Source organism: Nuphar pumila, chromosome 5, assembly GCF_984573655.1.
Source record: "Nuphar pumila chromosome 5, dmNupPumi1.hap1.1, whole genome shotgun sequence".
NCBI classification, from domain to species: domain Eukaryota; kingdom Viridiplantae; phylum Streptophyta; class Magnoliopsida; order Nymphaeales; family Nymphaeaceae; genus Nuphar; species Nuphar pumila.
Window position 1 is genome coordinate 98,866,549 of NC_143253.1, and position 6,497 is coordinate 98,873,045.

At 36.8% G+C, this 6,497-nt stretch overlaps 1 long non-coding RNA gene across 1 annotated transcript; it reads right to left on the bottom strand.

Annotated features, from left to right (window-relative positions):
* Positions 1-428: 428 nt before the first annotated feature.
* LOC149837895 (uncharacterized) lies at positions 429-2,781 on the bottom strand. The gene is made up of 3 exons (XR_016432133.1): positions 2,663-2,781; positions 2,512-2,554; positions 429-721 (listed from the first exon to the last, which is right to left on the bottom strand). It is a non-coding gene; the product is annotated as an uncharacterized LOC149837895 (long non-coding RNA).
* Positions 2,782-6,497: the final 3,716 nt, after the last annotated feature.

Sequence of the window (6,497 nt, forward strand, 5' to 3'; positions counted from 1 at the left end):
GAACTGTCATTTGTGGAGAGATAAAACTTAATAAGCCTTTGAATTAAAATAACAATTGTTACAAACATAAACAACTAAATTTATGAACATAATAAGATAAAACCTTAAATTGCACTTTTAAACTAAAATAAAGATTGTTCACTTAAGAAATGCAAACAACTAAATTCATGAAAATTTTACAACGAGCATCTTCTATTTTTGTTGCTACCATTATCTCCGCTAGCTATGCTAAAGATTTTATACTTGAAAATTGATCATTGTTTCACATTTCTGCAATATATATATCCAATTGATTTTCAAGTCTAATTATGTTTACTCTAGAAAAGTCCTTAGGGTAAAGCTCAACAAAACGAAACAGCTTATCTTTATTAAAAGCAGAAAAAGAATTCTTTCGACTCAAGCATGTCATTGAAAGGAGGAGCTTTGTATTTGCTTCAATGAAACGATCATTCAACTCTTGAAGTTGCAAATCAATAATAGCATAAAATACATCAATACGATAATGATGCAATGTGGTGATCTTTTCAACCTTACATCTTGGTCGTCCTTGAGGTGTATATGAGTCCCCTAGATCGGGAATTAGAATATCAAATTTCTTACAAAATATGGACACTTTGTTTATGAGAGAGTCCCATCCATTATCTCTCAGACCTTGAAGGCACTGTTTTGATGTAGTGATCTCTGGATCTTCCTCTTACATGAAATAATCAGTTTATCTCATCTGAAGTAATGCCAAGTAAGTCCAAACCCGATTTTCAGTTTGCAAGTTCTAGCAAGTAATGACAAATCATTAAAAAGATAAAAAAAATTATCCAAGTTCTGCACTTTTCAAGAAAATCACATAAGAGAAGCATGAAGCATATTGGACAATTTCTTATGAAAAATCACATAAGAAAAGCATAAAGTAATGACAAATCATTAAATATTCTATTGATTCAGTTCACAATTTTCTCTGATGTGATCCTAAACTGCTATTAATTTCTACTCCATGAGCTAACCTAAATCAACACGAGGAAGGGAAAGAACAAGGCTTTCCAAACTCTATATAGAAAATGGTTAACAAGAACAAGGGTGGAAGTGCACCTTGATAAGCATATACATGGGTAAGATACTTAGTGTTGGTGAACATCTCAGCATTGAGGAGATATTGTTCCTTAAGTTGGATACATCCACCTCACAATAGTCTCATCGATAGGAGACTGATATTACTGATCTCGTGAAAAATCAGACAGATTCAATAATCCACTGCTCCTGCTCCCACCCCACCCAGGAAAAATGCAAGAACAATAGGAATTGTACATTATAACAGAGTACATAATGATCTAAATTTATGAGACACAATATTTAGAACAATTAATATCCCTGCCATAACTTATGCTATGATTCCAGGAATAGGGTGGGTTGTGTCACCGACACCAAGGCTTATCAGCATTACATCTGGGTACTTACGAAGCAACATGTGTAACCCTGTTTTGGTAAACATCTGCGCTCCTTAGCATAGGACAGAGCACATTCTGGGCATGCCAAAAGATCCATAAGAAATCAAATGTTACATCAAATCTCAGAAGTAAATACCTTTCGCTATTTCCAATTGCAAGAGCAATTCAAAAACTTGAGATAAATCAAGTTGCAGAACTAATAACTTCATAACAATTTCCTGCCTCCCATAGGATTCGGATCCACCCACTTACCTAGTAATTGGGGCAAGTTGGAATGTTTCACTATGCAGCAACGCCATATTCCAGCTTATCCTACTTTTCTGGATAAGTGGGTGCAACCAAATGCCCCCATAGAGAAGGCTTCACATCAATTTAAGTAGGACATGAAATGCAAGTAAGGATGCAATTCCTCCCCTTGAACTACTACTGTACTAGAAAAAGGCGTGTTAATGTAGACCAAGAAATCATCAGCAAAGGCTCTAGCATCATTATCTTCATGCAGATTTTTTTTGATATTTTGGTTGAAGTTAATCATTTACAATTGAGAACCAGGAAGCCATCACAACCAAAATCACCACGCTACATCAAAACTAAACCATATCAAAGAAAGTCGTAGCAGGCCATATGATAAGGCATAAAACAAATAACACATTGATCTTCTAATACATGCACAAATCGAATCACAACGCGAAGCAATTGCACAAAAACATTGGTTCTCGAATATACACAAACACTTCCCGATACAATTCCGACCAGTCAACTCACTGCCGACATCAATAGCAATAGTTTTCTCAATAAGGCCTCCGTGGAGAACCCACAACTGCGTGTGAGCCTTGAGGTGTTAAGATTACGTGCTTTTGCTTCCCCTGATTAGAGCATTCAACATACCGCATTGAAAAGGGCCAGATTCTACTACAACCCTAAGCTCAACACTCAAGAAGATAAAAAGAAGAGGAAGAAGAAGAAGAACCATTTGAACCCAAAATCTAGAACATCTTCATATATTGATTAGCCATACGCATGAGATCCCAAATCTTTATAAGAAGAAACCAACGAAAAATCATAAACTCACCAACCAAATTGCAGTCGTTTTTGCAGAGAACCTCGAATTTCTCCTGAAGAAATCAGAAGCGACGAAAATGAGAGATTAATCAAATAAGAGAACAAAAACACACACACATAAACCGATCGGATAACGACAACGATTAGGGTTATAGGGTTACAGGGAGATTTGCGTGGAGAGAGCCGCGGGGGATCGCACAGGAGGAAGCTGGGAAGGAAATAGAGAGGACGAGAGGGAGCCGGCGGCGGACGAGAGGGGTTTTCCTGTGATCCTACAATTTTAACCCTAATGGGTTCTCGAATCCAGGTTGGGTCCATATCCGACCCGGGTCCGATAAAAAATTTTGGGGTGGGCAACCGCCCACCCATGCCCACCTCTGGCTCCGCCACTGGCTATGGGTGAGCCATCTGTGATGTAGCTGCCTGATCGCAGCTTATGGGAGAACTGTCTGCCTCTGCTTGCATCTATGCTTGGTTGGTTAGTTTTCCATGACCAAACAATAACTTGCAGCTTAGGGAAGTGCATCTTGCGAGTAGATGTCGCTTATGTGAGTAGGCTTAGGAGAATACAAAACATTTGTTTGCCCAATGTAAATGGATAGCTGAACTGCACCTCAATGCTTAGGAAAAACCACTTTCTCGTCATTGCGCAAGCCCGCGTGACTTGTTCTTGTCACACCATCTGCTTGTTGCGGGCAGCAAAAGCAACTTCACATGGCTTGGTTGGGTGCTGATTGTGTGGAGGCAAATGTAATGAAGTTATTTTTGACGGGGTTGCACCATGCTTGCAAAGGCGTAGCCCAGTCCTGCCTCCCGAAACAGTTAAATTTTTTTTTTTTAAAAGCCCAGTCCTGATTCCATATGAAATAGATTTTTATCCATTTTTGTAGCCCAGCCCAGTCCTAGCCCAGCCCTGACTGCAGCAAATAGTTTGATTCGTCCATATGAAATAGATTTTTATTAATAATTGTAGCCATTTTTTATTTTATCTCAAAAAAAAATTTCCGGGGCCGCTGCCCCCGAACCCTTGACTATCACACAAATTTTTTTTTTTGCTACACCCCTGTTTGCCCCCTCACATGAATCCTAGCTGCGCCACTGCATGCTTGCATAGGGATTCCTGCATTATTGGAAGTGAACACTGTCAGGTGGTCAGATTGAATCTTAAGGAAAACAACAATGCTGCGATTGAGAGGAGTTGTTGCTACTTTGTACGGCGAAGGGGGGGTGCAAATCCCAATCCACAATAGTTGTCACTTTTTTGTTCCTTTATAGAAGATCACACTGTAATCTGCATATGCCCAATTTTAACCTGAAATTGAATGAATAATCTTGCCTTTTTATAATAAAAAAAAATCATGTTATTGCGTTGGAACTGGTTGTTGCTTCCACTTATTTTTCACTATCTATGTCACAAATATCGTTGATGTTTTGAAAATGTTTGTCATATTTTCATAAGTAAAACATTGCCTATTTTGAAAATATTGCATTTTATCTTGATATTAATATCGTGATAAAAACAATATATACATATATATATTGTTATGCCCACATTTATCGAGAAAACTTGTTTAATTTACAAAATTTCATGGGATTTTCCTGAGAATGAGATTTGTGACATTTGTTCAACCAATGCAGTCTTCTCTCTCTCTAAACAAGAAAAGAAAAAAAGGTAAATACCTAATTGTAGGTTAGCCGACAGGATCAACTTAATAAAACCTATCTATACACAGATATAAAGCTTTGGGATCAGTGTTAGAAAGAAGGGAAAAGGCTAAAGTGGATATTTAGAAAAAGCAGCACCCACTTTCTGCATAAAAAATTGCATCCACACTCCCATCCTCCTTCCTCCTTTTGAGAAGGGGAGAGAATCTCTTCCCTTCGTACTCCTACATTCCCATTAGCAAAACCTTCTCTTTTTCTCTGCTTTCTGCTTTTTGCTTTTTGCTTTCTGCTTCCTTTGCCGTACAGCCCCCCGGAAAGGATCAGGTGCAATATGATTGCACAAATATTTGTGCATTAAGCACCTGATCACCCTCCATCTTAGGGACAGGTTCTGTCAATTGTGGGACCCAAGGCCTAATGGAAGGCAATCAAGTACTTGATGCACAAATTTTGTGTCATGTGATTGCACCTGATCCGGACTCCTGGGAATGCTGTGCTCCCTCACAATAATATCCCCTAATTATCTTTTACTTTTAAACCGACAAAACCAACACTACTATATTTATGGCCATCTGTATTTATACGGCAGCACATGATCAATCCAACTCAAGATGTGTGGATGATACAAATAAGGTATGTGTATATTTATTTTATGCATCTAAAATAATAGATAATGACATGCATATCATGTATTTCTGCCATGCATGTACATGCATATACTCTATAACAACAAACAATGCTTCTACACGTACAATCTCGAGAGACTAGTTAAGAATGGAGGGAAGATCAGGTGCAATGTGATTGCACACTTTTGGTGTGTTGTGTTGTGTTGCTGCACTGATCACCCTCCATCTGATGTTGGGCCTCACAGCTGACAGGCTGTATCTCAAAGATGGAAGGTGATCAGGTGGAGCAGCACACTAAATGTGTGCAATCACATTGCACTTGATCTTCCCTCTTAAGAATGGGCGTTGTCGATTGGTTGTACATGAAACGTCATAATATTTATTTCTTTCTGTCTCACAACAACCTACACAAATAAAAATCACATAGGAAAGAAGGGACAGTTCTTCAAACGTGTTGATGCACACTTCCTACCTCATAGCAAAAGGGATCCTCCAACTAAGGACTATGTAGCTAAAGCCCTATATACCATATTAATATAGCAAGATTTATGAAAATCTTCTGAGAATATAGCGAGAAGTTGCCTAACGGAAATTTCTTGCATGATTTTTAAAATATCGTGAGATTTATGAAAAACATAAATACAGTGATTTAAACACGATATTTATGTTTTAAACGACAATTTATCATGAAAAATTCTTGTGTTTTTATTTTTAAAGAAATTTTATTGAATTTTTCATTAAACTTTTTTATATTTTTTAATTTTATTTTTTTATTGTTGAGATTTTTCCAAAAATGTGAGATTTATCAAAAATTTCAAATTCTAGCAAGTTTTTGAAAAACGATATTTTGTCTTTTTTAACTTTTGTCACTATGCTATATACAATAGCCTTAAAAGCATCAGGATATATATATATATATATATATATATATGTGTGTGTGTGTGTGTGTGTGTGTGTGTGTGTGTGTGTGTGTGTGTGTGTGTGTGTGTGGGCATTTCCAACACTTTTTTTGCAAATCCAACCATGTGGATGTGCCTGGCATGGTGAATTTGTTAGGAATCCAACATTGAATCATGTATTTTTGATGAAAATGTGATTTTTGAATGCTTGAATAATTATGAAGATTGTGAGTCATTGATTATTTTAAAGCCTCAAAAAGTCTCGTTTATGCATCAAAATCGTATGATTCAAGAGCAGATTCTTACAAAACCAAACATGTAGATTACATCAGTGCATTTAGATTTAAGAGAAAAGAACAAAAAAATCTATAAAAATCACAGATCACACATTAGTTCTCATATTCTAGTGATTCTCTCTCTCTCTCTCTCTCTCTCTCTATATATATATATATATATATATATATATATATATATATATATATATATATATATATATATATATATATATAAGAAAAATGTCCATTAGTGACGGAAGTTTGTGACGGATTTTTTCTGTCGTAACTTTGCGGCGGATTAACAAGAGAAACAAATCCGTCGCTAAAATCTGTAATATTTACGAAAATAGCGATGAAAAAACCTGTGCCGCCAAATCTGTCGCTACTTAGCGACGACTGGTTTTTGTCGCAATACCCGCAGCATTTAGTGATGAATTTGGTGACAGAAGTTTTTTCGTCGCTACTTAGCGACGATGTTAGCGAGAAAAATATTTTGTCGCTAACTGGTCATGTACATTTGCGACGGCGTTG